The sequence below is a fragment of the Aythya ferina genome, assembly GCF_964211825.1.
Source record: "Aythya ferina genome assembly, chromosome: 10".
NCBI lineage: Eukaryota > Metazoa > Chordata > Aves > Anseriformes > Anatidae > Aythya > Aythya ferina.
The window spans coordinates 18,925,839-18,951,108 of record NC_140306.1 but is presented as its reverse complement, the minus strand read 5'-3'; the positions used below and the strand labels follow the sequence as shown (position 1 = coordinate 18,951,108).

General features: G+C 43.1%; 2 long non-coding RNA genes and 1 pseudogene across 3 annotated transcripts; 1 reads left to right on the top strand and 2 right to left on the bottom strand.

Annotated features, from left to right (window-relative positions):
- Window positions 1-71: 71 nt before the first annotated feature.
- LOC311441879 lies at window positions 72-3,787 on the top strand. The gene is made up of 2 exons (XR_014696315.1): window positions 72-288; window positions 2,203-3,787. It is a non-coding gene; the product is annotated as an uncharacterized lncRNA (long non-coding RNA).
- Window positions 3,788-3,887: 100 nt separating this feature from the next.
- On the bottom strand, window positions 3,888-6,959 carry LOC311441881. The gene is made up of 2 exons (XR_014696317.1): window positions 5,919-6,959; window positions 3,888-4,762 (listed from the first exon to the last, which is right to left on the bottom strand). It is a non-coding gene; the product is annotated as an uncharacterized lncRNA (long non-coding RNA).
- A 2,153-nt stretch (window positions 6,960-9,112) lies between these two features.
- LOC311442083 lies at window positions 9,113-15,826 on the bottom strand (annotated as a pseudogene). The gene is made up of 4 exons: window positions 15,699-15,826; window positions 12,713-12,832; window positions 11,733-11,847; window positions 9,113-11,309 (listed from the first exon to the last, which is right to left on the bottom strand). The product of its transcript is annotated as an uncharacterized misc_RNA (transcript).
- Window positions 15,827-25,270: the final 9,444 nt, after the last annotated feature.

Sequence of the window (25,270 nt, the reverse complement as noted above, 5' to 3'; positions counted from 1 at the left end):
ATAAATGGCGGAGGGAGGCGGGGCCTCTGCGTCCCGCCGCCCAATGGCAGGCCAGCCCTCCGGGCGGGGGCGGTGCCGCGCGGCTCTCCGCCCAATGAGCGCGCGGGGAGCCGGGTGATGGACGCGTCGGCCGGCGGCGCCCGGGGGCGGGGCTCGCGGCCCGCCAGCCAATGGTGCGGGCGGAGCAGGGCGCGTCGCGCCTTCCCGTGGTGCCCCGCGGCGAGCGGCGGCAGGAGCGGCCGCGACTCCATCCGGGTCCCGGCGCGGCTCCGGGTCACCCCGCCGCAGGTACCGGGCGGCGCCGCGGGGCGGCCATCGCGCCGCGGGGCCGGGCGGGAGGGGCCGGGGAGCGGCGGGAGCCGGGCCCGGGCCCTGCTGGGCGCTGCGGGCGGCGGAGGGCCCGGCCCAGCCGCGCGGGTCGGCAGGGGGCGGGGCGCGGCGCCTCCCGGGGCCTCCCCGCGGGGGGGGGCGGCTGCGGGCGGGCCCGTCCCCGCCGGCGCTCCCCGTGCCCGGGCCGCCCCCGCCCCGCGCCCCCCGTCCGCAGGCCCCGGTGGCAGGCCCGGAAGTGCCGCCCCCCGCCGCTGCTGATTGGCGGCCCGGGCTGGGCGCCCGCCGCCCATAGGCCGCGGATGCCGTCAGCGCGCGGGTACGTCACTTCCGCTCGCAAGGGCGTGCGGGCGGGGGGCGGCGGGGGCAGGCCCGGGGGGGGGCAGGGCCGGGACGGGGCCGCGGCGCCGAGCGGGGAGGCTCCGGGCCCTCCCTGGGCCTCGCTCGGGTGCCGGGGGAGCGCCGCCCGCTGGGAGCCGCGGCTCGGGGTGAGGCGGGGCGGAGCGCGGGGCGGCCCCCGGGGATCGGCGCGGGCAGCGCCTGGCGGCGGGGTCCGTGTAGTGAGCTGAGGCCGAAGGTAACGGCGCGGCAGAGTGCCGGGAGGTGAAGTTGGCCCCGCGTAAACAATGACGGGTCCCCGAGGGGTGTTTAATACATAGAGCATCGCGTTCCTGCTTCCAGTTCGTTCTCAGCCCCAGCTGCCAGGGGGACGTCGCTGAAGCAGTTGTGTAGCTGCGAGGCTCCCCATCTGCAGAGCCGACCTGTGCTGCTCCAGTGTTGAATAGACTGAACTTAGCCCGGGGCTTACCTACGGGGACTCCTCAAACTTCCCAGTCCAGGCAGCTTTATGAAATAATTCAGTAATTCTCTTTTTTTGCTCTACAGTAGCCATCTTCATGAAGATGGACTTATTAAACAGCTGTGTGGCAGTTTATATTTTTCTAAATTGTTGGTTGCAACTTCTCTGCTGCACTTCTCACCAAGTGCCTTGGAATGCAACATCAATTTCTGTGGGTCACGCTAAGAAGTTATTTTGTGTAATAAGATTAGAGACTTGGCAAAAAGAAACAAAGACAAATCAAATTACTTGCTTCGTTTCCCTACTACTGCTACTAACGCCACCAAGGAGAATCCTTGTTTTTACCTTCCTTTTGATAAATGAGTTCTGTGTCTTCCTCTGTTGCTTAGTAGTGGAAACGTTTCATTCCTAAATAAAAGGCTCCCATGACTTATAATAGGCAATAGCTAATTATATTAGCAATTAATATAACACAGTATTCTTGAAAACATTATGTGTATTAGCATCGTTATTTGCTGAATTCGTGTATTTATATTAACATGCAAACTGTAAGCCAAACAAGTTGTCTGTAACATGCTCTCTTAATAGGTAAAAGGGATTTTTTCCTTAATTGCTCTTCTTTGGGAGAAAACTGATATTAACTGTTTGGGTAAATTGAAGCAGTATCAGTTAGGTCTATTTCTTCCACTTTTTTCCCCTTAGTAGCCTACATTCTGATAAGTTAACCTGCCTTGCAGGAACAAAAGCATAGCTTACTTACCACTAGTAAATGCTAAGAGACAAATACAGTGAATAAATGCACGTCTGTGTACTGATGAACGTACACTCGTGTTTGAAGCAGGAAGAGCTAAGTGATGGCTTCCATTGAGAAATGCCTTGAGACCTACGTGGTGTTGGCAGTTGTGGCTAAACCGAGGCATACTCACTTACATATTTGTATTGCCAAAGCACTGGCTGACAAACATACATTCAACAGGATTTGTGAAAAATAAGACGTTTTAGGGTAATCGTTTTCTTACTGTGAAGTGTTACCTAATGTTACTGAGGCTTTAGCCAACCTTCCCACTATTGTGCAGGGAATACTGTACGCTGAATGAGAAACATGAAAATGATTCTTCTGTCATGTAACATACTCTCAGTCAACAGGATCCAGAATTAACGTGTCTGCAAAAGGTGAGGTCAGTTTGCATACTGTAAAGAAATTCACTGGCTTATTTTTCAATAATCTCTACTTCCAGCATCTTTATGTAGATAAATGTGCATGTATACGTACTTACAAAGTATTTATAAAAGCTTAAAAGCTTCCAGAGGCTTTTCTTTAGTCTGGTTTGTCAAGTGAAGTAGTGCTCTGCTGTGGTGGTGCCATAGTAAGTAGTCAACCTTTTTTCTGTGCTGGAGCACTGATTATGCACTGATTTGGACAGACTACATCTGCTTTTTTACTTGTCTTTATTAAACAGTAAGCTACTTCTCCAATGTGATTACTAATAGTATTTTTTGAAGTGTTGCTGTATATGGATACAGCAAGAGGCAATTTGTGTAAGTCACTGAAATACGTTAACAGTACTTATTTTTGACTAGCATAGAAAGAATTAAACTAGGCCTATGAACCATTCATTTATATAGTCTAAGTCCAGAACTAAAGAATTATGATCACTTACATATAGATGGCTTATTACAGATGTAAAAATTTGAGAAGATGCTGCAATTTGCGTTATGTTCATTCTTTGTTCATGTTCAAGAGTTATTAATCATGATCACAGACTTTACTTTTCTGCAGATTTGCTTCATTCCGTGCATGAGCAGGGACTTCAGATTTCTTTCAAGCTATGGTTTTTGGATATCTATATTCTTTCTGTAACTGTATGATCAGAAAAATAAATGAAAATTAAACATAATTGAAAATGGAACAAACCAGTAATATTTCACGTTATAATTATTTAAAATCAGGATGTTTTATATTAAAGCAATTAAACATAAGTGGGGAATGTAGATTTTGTGAAAATCTTTGTCTAGTGTCTCAATCAGGAATGTCAAAGATGTTATTGATGACAGAGGCATTAATCTTATGCTGCTGTATGAAAAATACAAAGAAATACTGTAGTGGATACAAATCCTTTTCCAGCTGTATTGACTTTGCTGCTGCTCATGCTTAGAGTTTGAGCCCACCTATATCTTAGTATAGCGGGCACTGGAACTGCTCGTGTTCTTTTCTCCCCTCTGTAGAATTTGCCAGTTCAAATGAGTATTCTGGTATTGTTTAGTTACACTTAATCCATTGTATTGCTGCTTAATTGACTACTGCGTCCAAATAAAGGAACTAAATTGTAAGTTTTGGAGAACTCCTGAGAAGGCCTCTGGCCTTCGCTTGGCAAGGCTTATGTTCTGATTAAACAATGTTTACTTTCTTGGTCAGTGCCTCGTTTCACTGTAGGTGAATTTACGTGGCATAACGAAAAAAACAACGCCCTTCACCTGTTCAGTTTCAATCTTCACATAGTTTTATTTTATTTTAAGCTTACAGCTTTGACTTTTCTGCTACATTTAATTTTATCTTCTGAGTTTTAAAGTTGAAATTAAGCATTAGAATCAAAGTCTATTGTAACAAGCCACTTACGCATTTACAGTTGCAAAATGGTCTTTTCATTTAAGGAGGTACTATAGCATTCATTATATGCCTCAAAGCATCTGTTTATATCACGTATAGATGTCAGTAAAGGATAGTTAGGGTAAGAAGTATTGGTTTTACAAACATGCTTTCTGCTTTAGGTTATTTCTCCTGTGCTGTGAATTGGACAAAATCAAGTTAGAAGATAAAGAATTCATCAGGAGTTTTTTTCCTATACAGTTTAGGAACGTTTCAGAGGTTTCAAGCACATAGTTCAAAAAAAAAAAAAAAAAACACACCAAAAACTTAAAGTGTGCTTCAGAAAGCTAGAGCCCATTTAGATTCTACTACTGTCACTTGTCTTGGATGCAAATGGCAAGATGAGCACTGTATTAATAAAAGGAAGGTACAATCAAAATGCGAATACAGAAGGGTTGACTTTAGTTCACACTAATTAAAACTTTAATTTCAGTAACTATGTGAACTTAAACTCTTTTGGAGAGAGCGATGATGTATGGACACAGTATGTGGTGGCAGCACAGGGTCGGTGGAAGGGAAGCAATTCGAAGCCTAGTTAAGTTTGTGTTACTCACACTGTTGTATCCCCAGCCCCCAAACCAGTGAAACCGACCCAGGAAAAGTGAGTTGTAAGTCTGGGTGCAGCCAGCGGGGGAGCTTGACGGGCAGGACCATGGAGAAGGAGGCAGAAATGCACTCACCGAGAGTTGGTGCGAGCTAAAGTGTAGCTCCAGTGCAGACGATGAAGTTAAGGGGCGAGGAAGCGGTGTTAATGCTTGTAACGTAAACGCTGGAGCTCCATCGTGTGGTTAGAGCAGAGCACAGGCTGGGGCCTCAGCCCTCAGCTGGCGGAGGCAGCGGCAGCGCACTCGTTTGGCAGCAAACGCAGTCGTCCCTGTGGGTGCTGTGGGAAACTTGCACAAGTAGTGGTGTTTTCTTCACTTTCACTGCTTCGGGGATGTTTAAATAAAAGCACACGGTGACTGGAAAAATATCCTTTGGACACAGCGCTGCAAGGGAAAAAGAGTTAATTACGTATTTTTAAAAGCTAAAAAAAATTAATTGTCTAAGTGTTCATTGCTGAAGTACAGAATGTGCAGGTAGCCAGCCCTGAAACTCCTGCCTGTATGCTCGGGCATGATGTCACCAGCAGGGTGACTTCAGCAGCAGGGCTGTGTGCAGGAACAGATTCACCTCAAGCTAAGATGATACCAAGTCAGTAGAGGCTGTGCCAGGAGTATAATTTATCCAGCGTGCCGCACCTCAAGGTTCTCTGCTTGTGTGCCTGCCAGGAAAGCATGATGTATCGTGTCAGGGAAGAGGCATACAGCGGACCTGCAGGGAAACCTGGCGGCTCCCTTTCCTTGAAAGGACAGTGCAACTTAGGTGATAGGGCTTTTAGAAACTGTTAGAAATAACCTGTGTGTTTACTTCTTATAAACCCCAAAACGTCAGGACCATCATGAAGCAAACCACTAAGAGCTAGACTTTGTGTGAATACACTTTCAATAGACAATTTCGACTAGAGCTTGGGTTCTTTTAATTCTATACCCTTCTAGCATTAAGCCAAATTAAAAATAGTAGGTACCCTATCTGAGTGATGTCAAGTCAATAAAAGTGCTTTTCTCAGGTAGTTAAAAGACAGGATACATGATGATCCTTCATAAGGCATATCTGTTACAGAATGAGGTTTTTCTAGTGCCCTGTGTGCACTTTATAATCAATCTCAAGCCAGACTGCTGTATGTAACAACAGGTTAACAACTGGATGTCATTCAAAATATTTTTTCAAGGACATTTATGACCTTAAGGAACACATAGCCCTTCCAGACTGGTAATAGATGAATGGCTCTTGTTTCAGGCAGCTGAAAGCAGACAAATGCTTATGGATTGAGGAGCTGCAAATAACAAGAAAATGTCATGGTGGCAGTAGAAAATGATTTAAAATGTCTTATAACAGAACTTGATTGGGAAGTCGTACTGTCAGTAGAAATAGACAACTACAAAACAGAAAGGATGCATCTTCTCAAGTTGGTTAGGTTTTCAGCTAACTTCTATCTAGAAGTGGTGAAACAAGAAAGTAATCTTAATGCCTTTCAGGGTTCATTTAAAAAAGGTAACTCACAAGTGTCATGCATATTTAATACATTTTATATTTTTGGCATACCTTGCTCTTGCTGGGTGTAGGAAATCAGCAGCTCCGTCTTAAAGTTCCACCTGAAATTAAAGATCTTGGACTTCATGGAAGCACTGAGTGATGAGCAGCGAGTCGATGCTCCCTGTAGCTAGGCTCAGCGCACTGAGGTCTCAAGCAGGCTCTGTTTCCCATTTAGGAACTGGATCTTTACATGAATTTTGCAAGTCAGTTGAAGGTTTAGGTGCAGAAACAAGGAGCTATGAAAGGACTGCCAGCAACTCCATTGAATATTTGCTTGACAGCAGGACCTCTGCCTGAGTTCACAAAAAGGATGTGGTATGTGCCAGTGCTTCATAGCCATTTGACTTTGTCCCACTGCTACTGTTCTAATTTATTTGTTTTGGACATGGGGACCAACTGCTTGTGTCCATCTGTGCATGGTAAAGTACCCATTCCAATAGGCACGTAAGTCAACAAAAGCCAATAATGGGATTTCTAACCAGTTACAAGCAAGATATTAGGAGTGATTCACCAAATTTTGTCATCAGTATTTGTCTAAAGGTTTCTGGAGTAAAGCACTGAGGGGGTTGGAAAGTACTTTTATTTTTTTTCTCCGTTCAAGGAATAACGTCATCCCTTTGTATATTAATGCATTGGATCACGCGTTGTGTTTTTTGGCAAGGACATTAACATGCATTAGGAGCTCTTGTTCTATCAAGGCTTTGTTTGATGACTGGTCTGAAAACCTCAGCTTAGAATTGGGATGAAGTACTAGTACGACACGTATTTAATGTTTGAAAAACTGTGCATTTCTGTAAACACTTTCAGCAATCTTATAAATTACACTGACAAAACGATCAGTTTTCCTCTTCAGCTCTGTTCTCAAGATGTCCTTGCTAAGAAGGGGATTGTAAGTCACACATCAGTCTGGCAAGTATTTTTATTTCAATATTTTAAAATCTTTACTTCAAGGTCATGTTGAGCTATGGTAATGTAGATGGCTTTAAGGTTCTATTGGGGCAGTGAGAGAAACGCATTGGTTTCTGACGTAAAAAAAAAAAAAAGTATATTTTAAGTGGCCTTTTGGTAAGGCAGTTTAACAATTAAGTGTCAGAGTATGGGCCTTAATAAGTTTTGTTTATAATACAAGAAGCCCTGTGCACAGAACCATACGCCATTTCAGACTAACAGAAAACCCACAAAATACTATTTTAGAAAGTACGTGATTTTCTTTGAGCTATTAACAGTCCTAGATTTTATTACTTTAAAGTTCTAAAGAAGAAGAAATTTAGGTCTGTGTGTGATGTTTCTGATAGGCATTGTTTTCTAACCTCAGACGAGAGGTTACATCTGTGGAACACTAACAGTGCTTTTCCTGTAACAGAAAGGTTTGATGACTGTAGTTGCTGTAACTACTACAGCTTGCTAAGTGTCTAGAGTTTAATATATTAAGACCAAACAGTTGGTAAAATTTTGAAATTAAGTAATTTACATTTAAGATAACTTCATTGCATGACTGGGGAGAAAGAGGAATGTTTTTTCTGTAATCGGTATCCTCCATTGTAAATGCTGTTTGCAGCTGTCTTAACTTGTCTCTGTTAAAGCAACGATCTTCCGACATCACCTGTGAAGATGCCTGCACTGTGGGATGAGGTAGTAGGTTGTATAGTTTTAGGGTCATACCCACAACTGGGAGATAACTATACAATCTACTGTCTTTCCTAAAGCGGCAGAAAGTCAACAGTGGAAACACTTCACTTTTAAAGTTCAATGTCAGATTCTACTGAGCTTCTGTACTTGGATTTTTTTTTATAGGAGAAATATTTCTGCAGCACCTACAGGTAATTGCATTTAGATTTCTGTAATTCTTAGAAAAATCTAGGTTGTCATTCTTTAGAGGAGAAAAATTAATATAGAATAAAAATAAAAATAGATTGATTCCTTTAAGGTTGGGTAATCAGCTACAAATGATTGATGTTCTGATAAGTTGTTCTTTAACGTTGCTAAATGAAGCATCAAATATCAATACTCTTCAGAATGAGGCTATGGTTAGCTACTTCAGCAAAGATCTTAAGTACACGCTTCTCTGTCAGAGTGAGGTAGTAGATTGTATAGTTGTAGGGTAGTTATTTTACCCTGTTCAGGAGATAACTATACAATCTATTGCCTTCCCTGAGGAGTAAAACAAACTGCGGTCCTTTGTAGTCATTCATTTCCACGTCGAGTGAGTAAATATAGTTTTGTTGGATAAGTTCTGGGTTGTAAAGTATGAAATTAATCCTGTAAATTCTGTCACTGATTAACAATCGGTATGGATGGTGCAAACCCTAAATGGTATTCGACTGCTGTGACATTTCTTCAAAGGTGAGTGGCACGGTGCTGACAGGATATTGAAAATGTATCTTTTACTAGCTATGGAGTGGAATACCCCACAGACCAGAAATTATTCTAAAACAGTTTGGTGTTTAATCTAAAAGTTCTGGTGGCTCAGGCACGTACACTGTGACTTGAACTGTTTTGAGACCCAAATTCCTGTAATGCATTAAAATTCCACTACTTCACTTGTTTAGTAGATGTTGGAAGGAAAACTTATAGTTATGCTTTATTAATATGTCTGCTTATTTTTCTCTAGCTCTTCTAGCAAGTGAGACTTAAACAATGTAATACAAAGATTCAAGTGTTGAATGGCCAAAACTCACCCCTGAGCTGTTTAGGAGTGTAAAACTATGAAGTTCGGGCGCCCAAGATCCAGAATTGTAAATTTTCTCTGAAGTAGTTATGTTTTTATAAAAGAGATTTAAAGCTTACTGTATTCTTTTTTCCCCCTTAAGTCTTAGGTGTACTCAAGTCTAGCTGCTTCTGCAGCAGAGTGAGCAGCTAGTATCTTGCTCTAGCAACAACAAAAGAAAAAAGCATGAAAATACTTTTGGGACTGAAAATCTAGCATAGTAAGAGAGAAGATGGAGCCATTCAAGAGTATTTAAGCCAGGAGCGGTGAACTGGTTAACCACTTAGTGAACAGTGCAGACTTACAGGACATGCCCTGGCCTAAAAATGCAGGAGGCCAAAAGCAGCTGGTAAGCTAAGGTGACTTCCCAAAGAGCTGCTACATAAGAAGAACTGCAAAAAGGAAGCATTGGGCTCCTAGGAAGAGGTAGTAGGTTGCATAGTTTTAGGGCAGGGATTTTGCTCACAAGGAGGTAACTATACAACCTGCTGCCTTTCTTAGGGCTTTATTATAACACCAGGACCATTTTGGCTCCATCCTAACCTCTGCAGCTTTGGCATGTGAGGAGAAATGACCTCTAAGCATATTGAAGTTTACTGAAACTGGTGTGTCAGCATAGTTGGTACCGAACTCAAGCATAATACGGAATTCCAGCTAGCAGTACGGGGAAATATTGCATTTCAGGATACCATTTTAGCAGCATTAGGGTTGTGATAGCCTGCAAAGAAAAGGCCGTGTTTGGAAGAAAACTCCAAGAGCAAGATTGAATTCCCTTACAATTAGGACAGAGGTGTTACACGCTTCTTAACAGAGTTGAAGTACTAGAACTGGGTACTTACGAACAGGCAACTTTCCTCTGACTTTGTGGATTTTAAGTTGAAAAACTGAAGTTTCCAAGGATTGACTCACCACTCCCTTGAAAGCTGGTGGTTTCTAAGCAGGTACAGGCACTCCCGATAAAACATGCTCTCAGACATGGATTACTTCCAGTCCTACAAGAGAGAAATTTTCAGTGAGTGAATGATTGCATGGCCATTATGGGATTGCAAGTTACGAAGTAGTTGATAGCTTTTTTTTAATGTAATTACACTGCAGTGCTGCGATGGTTCTGGTAGGGTTTCGTCTAGACACCCTGTACTGTAGGATGTGGAAACTATGTTAAGCGTTGGACATCTTACAGCATTGATATATTAGGCCCACATCAGGCAGTATTTAAACTGACAATAAGACGGGATCCTAGATATAAACATGTTAAGTATGCTTGTATTGAACATTCGGTATGAATTTACTTGTACACATTTGATTTACTTAATAAAGCAATTTAAGCAACTCTTATAGTGAACGGACTTTACTTTCTCCAAAATAAAGAACTGAATTTTACAGGAAAATAGTACCCATATTGAAATAAAGTCAAGACCACGTTAAAAAAATAAATTAATTGTGATTAAAGTTAAAGTGATTAAAGATAATAAAAAGCCATCATTAACTGTGATTTTTGATAAAGAGGTTTGGTATATACAGGATGTCACTGCTGGGGAAGGGGGGCATCCTTACTTAAAACAATACTGATGAACATGCAGGAACTTGCTTGCTCTGGAGCTGGTTTCTGAGCTTAAGTTTTAATTGCTGCTCCTAAGTCTGGACGTTCGGGAGGGTGGTCTCTACTGCTCTTAAACACCTCATTTCTTGTGTAAATACAGTTTGGTAAGGTGTCAACAGATATGATTTGGGGAGATACCCTGAAAAATTACTTTTAGCATTACAAAAAACTTCAAACTTACAAAACTTCAAAAATAAAATATGGCTTTGATCATAAAGTGTTAAAAGCAGAACCTCTGTTCACAGGGTCCCAAGTGCTACTTAAGCAAAAGTACCTGAATTTTGTCGTTAATGTCTGTGTGCTTTCACAATATATTGTGATAAGCAGATGCTCGAGAGAGATACTGCAGCATCTGTTCTGCCATATCCATATAGTCCCTCTCACACAACACTGTAAGCAGCCTTGATCGTGTCTCCATGGAGGAAGGCAGTAATGCTCAGTTCATTTAAAAAAATATCAATACTGGATAATTAGTTTTTTATCTAAGGGTGCTAACCCAGTTCCATCTTTCCACTAGTGACTGCCTTACCCATGACAGGTACAGGCATTTACTTCCTTGTAATTGGAAGCAGCATGATTAAGTGACAAGGCTCAAAGCAGAAAGTAATTATGCTGTGGTTTAGCACTCGTATAACGATCAGATTATTTCTTACCTTGACTATCCGCAAGCTCCACCTAGTAAATGGCATCTGTTCAGCAAAGCACATTGTTTGCTTTTTTCCATGTGTATATTCAGAGAGGGGTCCAAGGATGAGGTGGCAGCAGAGAGAATCCTTCCACTAAAGCAACCATGGTTAAAGAATGCACAGCAAACAGTGCAGAAAAGTTTGCAGTAGAGACATGTTTACCACCCATACTGAAGGAGTTGTGTCATGGTGGTCTTGGAAACAGTCCAGTAGAGCTCTGAAAATAGAATATTGCTTCAGTGCTGATCCGCATCCCAGGAGAATTATTTCTGTTCTGTGCCCTTCCATGCAGGAAGGTGTGCTTTCAAATCTTCCTGATAGTATGAAACCTGAGACCTGCTGAGATTTCTCTGTAAGAGAAAACGGGACTAGCCAAATGTTCATGTTTCTAAATGGGACTCTGAGCACTTGGTGCCACGCTCACAGCCTATTAGCTTTATGCATTAAAAATGCTCTCCACTGTGCTGCGTTACTCAGATCTAGGATTGTGGCAGACACCTGATTAAAATAATGTCACAAGAATTGCTGTTTGTCGTTTCTATGCTTTACTCTATGCAGAAGGTAATAGAGCTCCACCATAGGTACATACAATAGTTTTACCATAGCTCAAGAGGTGTTCTGTGCTGGAGTTCTTCTGGTTGGCAGAGGGTTTTGCGTTCTTAACCATTAGTTCCCCTTTGTGCTTTTGTGTCCAGCGTCCTTCCAACCAGAGGGAACAGATGCAAAGAAAAACCTCTTGCTGTCAAATGCATATAAAGAGATGTTAGGAACACACACTTAGAATTTCCATGTTATTTATATTTACACTGCTGGATTTCCAAATCCGATACAGTGGCAATTTGAAATGCCATACCATCCTTCTTCCAAAAGGCTGCTCTTGCTGTCTCTTTTGGTAACCAGCAGACTGGACTCCTCAACAGGTACAGACAGCTGGTGCAACATCTCCTGGTTTTACAAAGTAGTCTGTATAGAATACATGATATGTGCAAGAAAAAAAGAAGGAAGAGGAAGAAAGTCTCAAATGTACCAATTAAAACAGACAAGTGTGTCAGGTTCAACTGAGCTTCAGTGGGAACATTCCCCTGAGTTTCCTAAACAAAGTTCTTCAACTCCAGAAGCATCAGTGCCTGGCTTGGCTTTCAGACCCCTGCTAAGCTTTGAGTCCAGCAGATGAGACAGCTGGATTTAGTCAAGAAAGCAGATTTCATCTAACATGCTGTTGTATATTTTATGAAATCATTCTGGGAAGATGAGCTGTGATAGGAATTATTGGAAGCATCAGATAGCAATGCATGGTTTGTTGCAACACAAATCAGATTTGTTCTTATTGCATGTATGGAGTTACTGAAATTTGATTTTTTTTTTTCCTACTAGTTTGTTTCAAACACTTAAAACCACTATGTGAAGAAGGTTTATATGCGCTGGAAAACTAAACTATTCTATTTCAGGCTGTTGTATAAAAGCATCCTTAAAACAAAGCTACCGCAAGTCATACTGCTGCTAAGGACTGTATTTTGGTGACTGAAATAGGAGAATGTTACTGGAAAAAAAAACTCATTGGACATAAGAACTTTTGTATAAATGTTGTTAAGCTGATTATTTTAAAATTATGTATTACATAGCTGATTATAAACCAGAGCAGAGAGAAGGATCAAATCTGCAATTCCAAGTCCCAGTTCTGTGAGGGGGTTCAATACTCTGTGCATACAGTGCTTTATGCTTACCTTCATACATGGCCTTATACGTCCTGCTCCCTTTAATAAGGTGTCCTTAGAGAGGTATCTGTCATCGCAGTAGTCCCAACAGCTACCCACAGACTGCTAGGTGAGACAGTGGTAAATCGATCCTGGCATCCTGAAATACTGTCACATGAAGCCTGATTCACATCTGGACTCTTCAGTGCACAAGTGGTTCCTCCTGCAGAAGCTGCCTAAAGTGAGGAGAGGGGAGGAGGGTAAAGAGGAGGGATAAGAAAGCAAGGTAGAGTCTGAACTTCCCAACTCCTACGAAATTTGTAGGAATGTCAAAGAGCTGGTACTGTTGACTAACATTCTACCCATTTAAGCCATGTTTGATGCTGTTAGGACCCAGTGTATAAAACTAAAATGTATCTTTAAACCAAACTGAGCACAAAGTTTTTCCCTAACACTTGACTTTTTTGACCTAAAAAAAAAAGTGAAGTTGTTTTTTAGAGGTTGATGTAATATGATCCTGATTATTACTTCATCAGCTGGCATACACTGCCTAAATTGCTGTAAAATATATGCGGTAATGAAAGACGTGATGCATAGCTGCTGAAACAAATGCACAGAACAGTTTTTCCTCAGCTCTTCACGTTTTGAACAAATGCAATGTACTTCCATTTTCCATTAGTGTTTCAAGTTAAATGCAGTTGCCGTGAATAGCATAGGAGAGCCAGCAGTTAACTCTACCACTGCAGAGCAAATAAGGAAAGTCAACACGTCTGACTAATCTCTTTCTGTTCCAGTGGTGGTGGCAGTGATCAAAACAGTGTTTCTACTGTTCTCTGCTCCAGGCCATCACTTCTGTACTTTCAGATGCTGTGCTGAGACAATAGTCTCAAGCTAATTCATATAGAGAAGTGAAAGAGGTAGGTCAAAACTAATCAGCACAATGGGGGAAAAAAGGTAGTTTAAACAGTTGGAGCACTAGGCATGAGAATAAGTAATGAATAAATAAATAGCGTGTGAAATTAACTAGAGTATACAAGTACCTGAAGGATGCAAACGCATTGATTGAAGAATCGCATTAGGATGCGATTAAAAAGTTTCAGCTAACTGTCACAACAAAAATTTGCCATCAAGTGTGTAAAGCTCTATTGCGGACATGCTTTACGTGAATGAATTGCCAGCAACAGGCTCTGGAAAGCTATCCTTTGACAGGAACAGGCATGTTTGATTCAGCTCAAGTGCATGGAAATCCTTCCCTTAATCTCTGCACAGGATTTCACATTGAGCCCAAGCACGTTTTTACTAGTGATTGAAAGGAGCTGAACAGCTAGCTCATTATTATGCAAAATCAAGTTATTTAGATAATAAGAGATTAATAAACATTAGTGTATATATATATATATTTAATTACTCACAGATAGGAAAAGCTCCTTGTTTACTGAGTGAGTAGTCGAGCACTGTGAAAGCGGTGATGTGGAAAAGCAGCGAGCTGTTGCCCAGATTGCCCCTGCCAGGCTCTGCAAGCAGCCATCGTGAGCCTGTGCTGGGGCTGTGATGGCTTTCGGATGTGGTACTGCCTGCAAGGAGCCTGACCGCCTCTGCTCACACTGGTCACGAACAGTAGGGTGCCCGTTAGTAACAGAGTTAATTATTACAGTATTGTTTGTTCACATCAAAGTGAATTAGGCCATGTGAAATTCCCAGAAACACTTCAAAAATTACTCCTCAGGTGTGCAATGAAGATTTTCCTCAAACAAACAAACAAAAAAAAAAGCAAAACAAACAAAACCAAAACCAAAAACAACCACCACCAAACAAACACTACTTGTTTTCTAATTTGCATTTTCTCTGGTTGGACCTACATCCCCCCTGGATTACCGTGACTCAGCACGCTCCATTGTGTTTCTGCATTTCTGAAACAGAGCCAAGTAGTTCCTTCCAAAGATTACCTTGTTAAAGTAAAAATATCCGTTGTATTGCTTGCCCTTCAGATCTCATTCAGTGACTGCAGATTGTGGTACTTCAGGTCAGGGCAATGCAGTTTTCCAGTCAACTTCTCTTAAAACACAGAAACCAGAATTCCTTCACCAATCTTCCTTACATTGCTTTTCCTTCGTGTTTTGGAGTAGCTCCGTGGTCCCATGAAATCCATAACCCATTTCTGGATCTACATATTGCACAGCTGTACACAAAGTTTTCTACCTTTGCCAATTTGTTTCAATGCCGACTCACAGAAGGATATCCCAGGCATTTTAAGACTGCATTTATATAAAACTGTGACAGTAATCAAAAATAAGCTGCTTTTGAATAATATTTAGAAGTTTTAGGGCAACTAGCTTAGACAACAGTGTTCAGGAACTAACTTCCAAAAATAAAAATAAAAAACGTCTGAAGTGCTAATCAGCAAATCTGGTAATGAACAACAGTATGTGGTTGATCATTGCATAGTCCCTCTACAATCCAAAGTTCCCTCCATCAAAATCAGCAACAGAAAATAATCAAAAGCTACTCTTAGATTCAGTACAAATTGGGTGGATTGGGTAGATGACTACTAGACCTCTCAGTTGCAAAGAGACTTCAATAGCAGAAGTGAATTGTCTTAGAATTGCCACATTTCTTTATTCCTTTTGTTATTTTCAGACAGATCAAGAAGCAATAAAATGTGTGTAGATCCTTGATGTGCTTTTTTTTTTTTTTTTTTTCCTGCAGTGGTTAAAACTATGTTTTTAAAAAAAAGTGATCAGCAACCCAAATAGGTGGAGATTTCTGCACAAGATAATTTTTAATTATATGAAAACATAGAAAACCTGAATGACGGGTACCTTTGCATACTTCCATACAACAACTCCGCCATCTGTGTTTCAAGCAGAGTTTACTATGTCTGAGTTGGAAAGGGTTCAGCATGCAAAATACTGAGCAGGCTAGCTTTCAGCAAATAGAGCACAACAGTTGTTTACAAAGTGGAGTAGGAGTCTGTAAAACTAAACAACAACAACAAAAAAACAACACAAGAACTAGAGGGCATAAATACGGTAGGGCAGATTTGGGCCTTAAGTTCACATATTTTTCTTTTCCCTCAGAAATGAAGTTTATGGATTTTCTCACCTCTTGCACATTTCAGGCTGTAACTGTGCCATCAGTACAAGCAACAGACCTCAACTTTCCACCCCAAACACATTCATTGCCTGATAGATAAGCCATGACAGATATTTTTCCTACAGTAAAAAAAAAAAAAAAAAGTTAAAAAACAAAATGTCATTCCATAGGACTGAAAAATTTGATTCTCTGCAAGCTCAAGAGTGTTTAAAGTGTACACATGGAAAAATAACGTGCCCTTTAGATGGCATACTACTCAGTAATATTTAATGACTGCATATATAAGAGAGTTTCCCTCTTAAGGATGATTAGGGATTTAGATCTTGCTATAGGCTCAATAAGCACATTTGCAGTATTTATAGGTAGCTAACATTTTCGTCAAATCTGGTACATGGTCAGGGAAGATGGGTTAAAGACTAAAAATAATGCTCTTTCTCTACCTTCACTGCTGACCTGATGAGATATGCCAACAAGATAAGGTTTTGCATCATCATCTTGTATGTAATTTTATTTTTTTTTAGGGCTGGTAAGGGAGTGCTACATTTGCTACTTCATGATGAAAGGATAATCCAGGCACAGCTCTATTTTTAGCCTGAGAGCACAACACACAAATGCCATTTTTCCAGAGGTGATTTGTTTCCACATTTATGCTGATGGCCAAAGCTTTAAAAAAAGAATTATGGTTTTGTGTTCTGAACTCCTGCAACAGTTGCACACAAAATCTTTCAAAGTACTGCATTTCATCTCTAAATAACACTTATCTGCAGCTTCTGGTAATATTAGCCCTTGTGAGTGTCATCAAAGATCAGTTAATTCCAACTGAGCATTTTGAAAACTGCTGCCTTGAGGCAAGTACCCAAGCAAAATGCTATTTTCTCTGCTGCCATGTGCTTCATTAGCATGTACGTATAATCAGCTGGTGGCCAGCCTGACACCATCTGATATTTAAGTTGGGTATGCTGAAGATGCTTCTTCTTCCCTGGCTGAAAACCATGAAATCACATTTAAGATACTGCAGAGATCCAGTGACGTGGGCACTCTTGTGTGAAATGAGCATGACAATGGCCCTGCATGCAAGAGTTAATGAAAATAGAATTAATAGCACAGTAAGTTTGAAAATCACTAGCTGTGTATATTTATTGCACATTCAAACCAAAATATTCAATATATTTGCTTGAGACCACAGACAAAAGCAGAAACTTTTGCTCTCAGTGCAGCCCAGTGAGGCTCAGCAACATCCCCGTCCCACCTGCCACAGAACTGCCCCCAGCCCCCTCCCCAGCAGTTCTTCTCTGGCCATAACACTGGCTGTTTGCATTGCATAGTCGTAAATAAATAATATTTTTTTAAAAGGCTAAATAGATCAATACGAGATGTACCTGTACAGGGTGAATGGTTTCATTTTAATGCTGTACAACCCAGCTTTGATAGTTTGGGCATTGAAAGAAGCACTGCTGCCCAGGAACTGCTCTCTGAAGTGCTGCTCCAGGACTGTTTGTGCCAAAAAAAGGTGTTTAGATACACTGAAACTGATTCAAAGCATTTAACAGCTTTTGCCTGTCAAGTAAGGATTACCAGATTGGTAAAGAGTACCAGATTGAGCCTGTTCTGCCACGAAAGCCTCAATTCTTTGAACCATTGCTCTGAAACATTCAGAGAAACTGTAAGTGTAAGCATAGGCTTGTGGGGGAATTTTCAAAACAAATCATTTTGGTCACTGTTTATGTTAACTTTTTTTTTTTTAAAAAAAAAAAAAAAAAAAAAAAAAGGAAATGTGAGGATAAAAATCACTAGTATTTCACTTTTTTTCCCCCCACTGGAAAAAAAGATGAACAGGTTACATTTGTAACGGTATACCATAGAATTAAGGGCAGTAAGACAGTCATCGCGTACAAAAGAATTTGGGAATGAAAATAGTAACAGTTATGAGGAACCACCCCATCCCATTTATTCTGCATGATCCCACAAACTCAGCAGTAGGGAGTCAGTGAACTAGACACAGCACCTCACACAACACCGTGGAGGGAGGGAGTGTCACACCTCCCATGGTTTATGGGCTGGCAGTTGCGGTAGGACAGCTAGCTGGACTCGCTGGGAGCGCGGTACCAATCGGTTGACTGCTGCTTGCACAGGTTTTCACTCTGTGGGCGTCACTGGGCATGCTGCTTGTCACTTCTTGATACCAAAAGCTGTACACCCGTGTTTGGAGACAGCTGTTGAGCTCCACCTGTGCAGGAAGGGTGCACGGTAAAAGCGTTTTACTGCTAGAGTCTATTGATACAGGGATGTTAGAACGCACTGCCTAATTAAAAAAAATAAAAAAAATGAAAGAAGAAAAGCAAAGAGTTTTAATGCGGAGGAAAAAAAAAAGAAAGAAGGAAAGTTACAAGGACAGGATTAAATGGAGCCTTAAAACAACAAGGCCACGTGTGGCAGGGAATCCCCTCAGGATTCACAGGATGAGGGTGGGTGAAAGCAGATGGGCAGGGGCACAGCTCAGAGCAGCCAGGGGTGCACAGGAGGGCGACGGCTGTGCAGACTCCATCCCTCCCTGCCACCATCCCCTCAGGCACCGCTTCTGTGCCCTGCGAAGGAAGCTGAGATGGGACAGCTCCTGTTAGCAATGCCTGCCCGCTACCCAGCGAAGTGGTCTGCGCCCAAGTGGGATGTAAAGCAGCTCACCCAGCAAGCAGGAGCGGCCAAGCCCAGGCCCTGCGAGTGGTAATCCTGCCCGTCGGGCATATTGCCTTCCTCGCAGCCTCTGGGCCACACAGAACTCATGTCAAAGCCTGCACAGGTTTATGTTCATGTTCAGTAATAACTGATTCAATTTGTGCCAAAACCTTTCAGGATTCTCCCGCCCCTGTCCCCCCATGAGTTATGTTTCCTCGAGAAACCACAACCCTCTTCAAGTACCTCAGAAATGCACCATAAGCATTCAGCCAATGCTAGATGATAACAAATGAGGCAAATTACATGCCAGGATGTGCTGGTGATAATGCTTTCCACCAAAGACAGGAGCAGGGAGGTTTTCCAGCACAGCAGCAGCCCAGGGCGGCCCTGCCCTGCTGCCCGGCGGTGTCCTGTGGGCGACACAGCGCGCCGAGGCTGGCCAGCCCAGCGGAGGCTGACCTTTAAATCCATCGCTTCTTGTCTGCATGCCCAAGAGGAAGTCACATGTGTGGCACGAGCCTGACCCAGAAATATTGCAGGCAGTAGGATATTTTGCGTGAATAAGGAAGGGCAGGGTCTGCAAGATGAATCACTGAAACAATAATTATCCTGAGGAAAAACCTTGGAGGGTGGATTAGCTGTGATAACTGCCCTTTCAAGGTAACAACAATGCAAGCCGTCAGCTCTTCTCAGCTGTGAGGAACAGAAAATGCTTTAGCATAGACCATAAAAATAAGAATTATGGAAGTTTGTAAGAAGAGATTGGCCAAAGATGCATCCTTCACTTCCCAACCACTCCAACTTCAGCCTGCGATTGTTATACAATCTGCAACAATAATTGCTCCCAAAATTATTTTTAGCATGCCAGTGGCTTTCAGTGCAAATAAATAAAGGGACAGACAGTTGCTATAAAGGCAGGAAATAAACTTTAGAAAGTACTTAGCTTTTGGCGAAGCAGGGCAACTGGATTACACAGTTCCTGAGTGTGCATGATACTCTCAGATAAGAGGAGCTCCGAACTATAGTTTTCTTTTCTTGCCCCTGCTCAGCCCAGCTGTAGTGCATCCATCAGAGCTTTGCCATTGCCCTGCACCCAGGGCAAGCACCAGAGCCCCCCACCACAGGGCTGCAGCACTCACCCATGTATCGGGTGCGTTGCCCATGGCTGTACCAACGTTACAGTGATGTGCGGGCACAGTGTTTGTGGCAAGCAGCTCCCACCAACAGCACCCGCAGTGCTCTGAGGAGCTCAGAAGCATCCCAAAGAGAGGCAGTAGCACAGAGGGAGGCAGGACACGACCCCACCAGACACACGGTCACTGCAGGGCTGAGGTGTGGGAGCAGGGCCAGGCAGGAATGCTGCCCAGTGCCCAGTCCCAACACCGGTCCACTGCTGGTCAAGCACTCACCACACCATGGGAGGACAACATAAAGGCCTTGTTCTTTCTCCCACAAGAAAGAATAGTTAAATTTGTGTTAACAGGCTAGCCTTGACACTCTGATACCTTTACTAAATACTGCTGGCTACCTCAGTGTTGGTCAGAGCCCTAGTGGAGACAAAGCTTTGCTGCTGTTTGCTTTTTTCTACCATTATCTCCCTTCTGTCTGCTTCAGGACCAGGAGCTGCCCCAGCCTTGCCTTGGCTGTGCTATGCTCCCCACCTGGGCACTTGGGTAAATAAAGCAAAATTTGGAAGACAAAAAGGCAGGGAGTCCATGAAGGATGCCAGGCTGCTCTGTCTGTGCACGCTCCTCTCTGGACTCAGGAGAGGCTTCTCCTCGCAGGCAGCCCGTGCTGCCGAGGAACACCCGACCAGCTCACAGTGGGGTGAACCGAAGCATTGCTCTTCTCCCAGCCCAGCTGACCGCATGCCAGCAGCAAGCTTGAGACAGCCCTGGAAAGCAAAAGTGCTCTGCCGAGGGGGACACAGAGCCTGGAGAGGGTGCTTCCTGGCACTGCTCCCTCTCTCCCAGATGTTGAGGGCTCGAACTTGCCGTTACCACAAAGTTCTTGTGCCCTTTGCAACAGAAAGCCAATTTGTGAAGTAATTGTAATAATGCTAAAATAAATAAAGGCATTTCCTTGTCCCAGCTTTACATGGATGCCTTTCCATCTCACTGCTCCTGGATTATGAGAAAGAGCAAACACTATGCTTGCAATTCACCATTGCTAAAACTATCAGCAGCTTTATGTACTTCCTTCTCAACTAGGCAGCCAACATCCCTTCGTTTCTCCCCACAAGCCTTCCCCAAATGTCTTGGATGCCTGTTGTCTGGAGACAGGTCTGTCAGCACTCGAAGGGTGGTCTGGAGGGAAGGTGAGGTCAAGTTACTTAAACATCCTACTGGTTTATTTGCTTGTTTAGCTGTACATGGAGTTCCCTCCTGACCACTGGAACATCCCTCCCCTGTTTTTAATTTAAGGTTTCACAGAAAGGTTTTCATATTTTTATATCCCCCAAAGCCTAAAAAAAAAACTCTTTAGCCACAGCCCTTCAGCTTGGACTTGGTCATGCCTCTCAGCGACAGAACCAGAGTCAAACATGTTATCAATTTGACCAGATCGGTTTCCTTTATGGTGGAGTTGTTTTCAGTGCTCTGTGATGTGTACTACAGAAGCCAAAGATATAAATGATCAACTGGAAGCTTGAATTAATTTTTCCTCATGTCTAAATTAGGAGAGTGAGTAATTGCTGCAGTAATCACAAGCAGAGCCTGTTTATCAATGCCAGTGAATAATTGGCTATTAAACAATAGTGCACTTTGCCTTTGAAAATTCACAACACTCTAACAGGAAGCACGCTGCCAGTTTTATATTAGCCTGATGATTGATGAGAGGAGTGGCAGGATTACAAACGCAGTTTGGGGACAAGCTCTCTGACATGTCTCCCCCAAAATCATCCCTATGCTCGAATCATTATCCACACCGAGGATAAGCACATCGTGGGCCTAGATTACAGCATCTGAAGTCAGAGGGCTGAAATAGCACACATCTAACTGTAATCAATCACTTTTGACTGCAGGCAGCCAAACACTGTACCTAGAAGCCACAGGCGGGAGCTGCCTCTTGTTTTCTGTTTTTGTACATGTGTCTGTCTGCCACTCGGCCATTGCTCTGACCTCACCCTTTGTTCATAGCAGCATCTGGCCCCGTTATCTTCCTTATGCTCTTCCATTTTCCGTGCCAAGCCTATCCTCTTCCCACCATGCCCCTCATCCCTTCCTTTGACAACCCTGGATCGAGTCCCTGTCCTCCTGGTGTCCTGTCCTTCCCACCCAGCTATATCCACCCCTTGCCTCCACTGAATTTCTTTCCCCTCCTGGCCATTTCTGGGCTCACCCCAGCCATCCGCAGCTCTCAGGACCTCACCTGTGCTCCCTTCCTCTCCTGAGCATCTTCCTTTTTCTGAGCACCCTGGATCAGGAACAAGTTTTTCTGGGGGGGGTCCCTCCTCTCCCCACTGCTTCCAAGCACTTTCTCTCTCCTTATTTGCCCCTTCTACTCTGTGCCCAGCCTCTCCTCATCCTCCATTCTCAAGCCAAAGCTTTCTCCTTGTCCCCAGTGCCCACATCCACTCTTGGTGGTGTCAGGTTCTGACTCGATGACCCAACCAGTTTCCTATACTGCCAATTCTGCCTGCTTGGGCCTCCAAGCTGGCCTGCAGACCTCATTCGATTCTTTCAGTCACTCTGAAACGGTTAATCTGCTGTTTTTCACCTACTACTGCTCTTCCTCACCTCTCCACTTTGCAGATTCCTGCTCTGATCACTGCTCAACCAGACCATTCAATTAGTTTTTTTCCTCTTCTGTTTGCAGACTTCTCCTCCCTGTCCTCTTCTCAATTTGGAAATTGCTGCTTTTCTTTCAAGCTTCATTCCACTCCAGTCTAGACTACCTACCCAGAGTTTGGCCTACTGACTACTCATTTCAATTTTTGTTTTCTTCCTTTTTCCCCCCAAAGCTATTAACACAACAAATTCATTCTTTCTGCCTCTCCTTATTGTCCCCTTCCCAACTAAGCAGCTGTAAGATCCACCTGAGTCTGAAGAAGTACATCTGCAGCTCTCACTGATGCAAATTCTGACTTGTCAACCACTTGCTTTTCCTGGCTCCCCTGTTCTCTCTAAGTGACGTATTTTCCTTGTCTCTGTGGTAGAGCACTGGTCTGTCCTCCCTTAAAACAGGGCACTCTCACTTTCCTTCACCCTTTCTATTTTAATTAGCCTTAACCATTTTCATTTAACATGATATTCTTTATTTTCCTCCTCACTAGTATCCTTTAGCACATCCTTTCCTTAAAATGCACCCTAGAATCCTTGATTTTCTTCTTGCTCTTCTGGACACCACTCCATCTCATAGCTTACTGCTGTTCATACTATCTTGATGTTCCTTCAGAAGCTCCTGCCCCTCACGTCTTACCCAAACTTCTCTGGCTAATATCTGTCACATCTTCTTACTCACACACTTCATCTTTATCCCTCTTCATTTACTGTTGATCAAGCTCTTGAGATCTTGTTCTGCATTCTTCTGGATTCTGGACACTTGCTAAGGGGTCTTTCTCACCAGGCTTGAACAGATCCTAGTCTCTTCCACATGGGGGGAAAAACAAACAAACAAACAAACAAACAAAAAACTCCATACACAAAGTCAATGACTGCCTCCACAGAGATAACTTCTGGTTCACTGCTCAGTTTCAGACTTGTCCCCTCTTAAATAAGAGTTATAAAATAATTACAATAAGAAGTATCCATCTCAGAGGTCATCTCTTATTTAGACCTACATGTAACTCAGGTTCTTCCTGGCTGAAATGAGGCTCATAGCCATGCTTCCATCCATCCCCACCTTCTCGCATTGCTGACAACATGACACCCCACAACAAATTACAGCCTCCAACTCCACATGAGGTTTAATTCTCTTGAAGAGCATAGAATACTGAGAAGTGACAATTATCCACCTGGCTGAACTGTCACCACGTCATACCTTGGTCAGACCGCCAGTTTCACTCTTGCTTTGCTCACACCAGTCCAGTATTCTGCAGCAGATTTGGTCTCCTCACTGGCATTTTGACATCGCCTCATCCTTTCACATCCATGTCATGCGATCAATCTACTTCGCATCAAGCATAAGTCACTTGTCTTTACTTTTCAAATAAAAAGCTGTTGTAATGATGGTCTGCTGCATTGGTCTTTATGCCTCACCGTCTTATTTCCAAGGAAGCATCCTTCTTTCTGGGTGCTGAATTTCTGCTTAGGACTCCCTATGAATACTTGCAGAAGCACTTTGTTCTTCTCCTACACTTCTTAATGCTGCAGTGTCCTCCTTGCCAGCAGCTGCCTGCCATACTGACCAACATGGTTCCTTTTTTACTCCTTTATCTTCCACACTCATCTTCTACTCGATAATGTTTTTTTGGGATGAAATCCATGTTCTGCATTTGTAGATGACACTGCAGAATGCCATCCTATTGAATAGATAGGTATGGACCTATCAGGAAGCCCTGACTTGTGGAGTGTTGCAATCTCATCCTATCACATATCCTTTATCAAACACATAAACCTTCCTAAGGTCACTTCGGTCTGCAGCCCCTGCTCAGTTCAAGCACAATGCTGACACCTGTCAAATGGCCCTTACTGTCTGGTCCATGTGAAAGGCATTTCACAAGAGCTCAGCATACTGCTGAGCTGCCCATGGAGTTTACATGCACTTACACACCCCAGCCATATCTCCCAGAATGCTTCCCAGGAACACATCAGTGAAAGCTGTTGCCCTTTCCAGGCCTCCACTTGGCAAGCAGCACAGCAAACACCCTCACTGACAAGAGCACACACTTGAACCAGACCAACGAGAACACGGGTGGAAAGCTATTTTAACCCGATCCACGAATTAAGGATATGTCTGGAGGTCATTTCCAGCTCAGAGAGCAGACACCAAGCATTCAGTTATCCTCTGTGTCTATATGGAGGCATCGGATCAGCACATGAAGATTATCAGAAAAGTTAGCAATTTTGGTAGATTGGCACTAGAACTACTAATTCAAGCTGATGAGTGTCCTCACCTGGCTGTTAGAGAGACAACCCCACCTCTGGCTCTGGTCTCAGACAGCGACATCTGTGTGGCAGCACAGGAGGACAAGGCAGCATTGCTATGCCACCCTCTAAGTGCACAAAGAAGCATTAGCTTCCTGTGCCATGGCTATTCACCTGGCTTAAGGCAGCAAGCTTGGCTGAAACCAGTGAAGGCAGAACAACCAGAACCCAGTCAGAGAGTTTCAACCAGTCCCTAAGTCTCGTGGTCTAGCACTGATTCATCTCCGTGTTACAGCTTCTCAACCGTATCAAACACATGAAGACTCAATCAGTTGTCTTTGCTATCATTAGACACTCAACAGTTTACAACTATATATTTTATACCTTTAATTTATTTACTGCACAGTTACTGCTTGGGAACAACTGGAAGACTGAGTGGACCATCGTGAAGGCATTAGCAGGCCTCTGCTCCACAGAAGTGCTTGAAATGTCTGTGCAGGCAACATTCCCAGAGCACGACCTAGCCTATTCAAGCATCTTCCACGAACATGCTTTTAGACAGATCAGCTAATCTTGTTTACATGATTTAGAGTAAATGTTGAATGCAAACCTATTTTGTCTTGCAGACATAAATTTCTGTGCATAGGCAGATAGGAAGAAGTTCCTAACTTTGCAAGGAGATAAAAAATTATTAGTAAGAGCCCCAGTAGCCACAATACGATTCTCTTTCGTAGGATCCACAGAATGCCCCTGAAGCTCTCCTATTAACAAAGGCTGTTTGAACAAGTTGGCTGAAAATAAATAAGTAAGTCTAATTCAGTACTTTTCCTTTTTTTTTTTTTAAAAAAAAAAAAAAAACAAAAACCTGCAGTGCTATTTTAA